Below are 483 nucleotides of genomic sequence, written 5' to 3' on the forward strand. Positions count from 1 at the left end.
TTACTAAACCCTGGGGGCTGAGATCTCCCACTTGGAAGTTATATCTGAGGTTTGTGTGTTGGATAAAGAGACCTCTTAAGAGGAAGGAGAGTTAGGGGCAAGATAGGGACTATAGCTGGGGTCTAGGTTCTAGTTGGAGGCGAGGTTAATATTATTATAAAAAAATGTGTGGTTAGTTGGGATATTATTGTCACACAAAGGGTTACTGTTAACAGGCTTGTCACTCAGTGGAGCTGATTTAAATATTAGCAAAGGTGGAGGAAGTTACAATGTTGTTTTTTCATAGTGTGTTAATGTTAACATTGTTGACACAGAATGGGGTTAGTGATGTCATGGTCAAAAGATGAGGTTTGTTATAATTCTGTCATATAATGGATTCCTGTTGATCTGTGAACAGACTCCTGGGTTGATGTCAGTATTATTGTCAAAGCTGAACTTTAATTATATTATTGTCACACAGTAGGTTGAGGCTAATACTCTCTC

The sequence above is a fragment of the Bison bison genome, unplaced genomic scaffold (genome assembly GCF_000754665.1).
Source record: "Bison bison bison isolate TAMUID 2011002044 unplaced genomic scaffold, Bison_UMD1.0 scf7180017863233, whole genome shotgun sequence".
Classification (NCBI taxonomy): domain Eukaryota; kingdom Metazoa; phylum Chordata; class Mammalia; order Artiodactyla; family Bovidae; genus Bison; species Bison bison.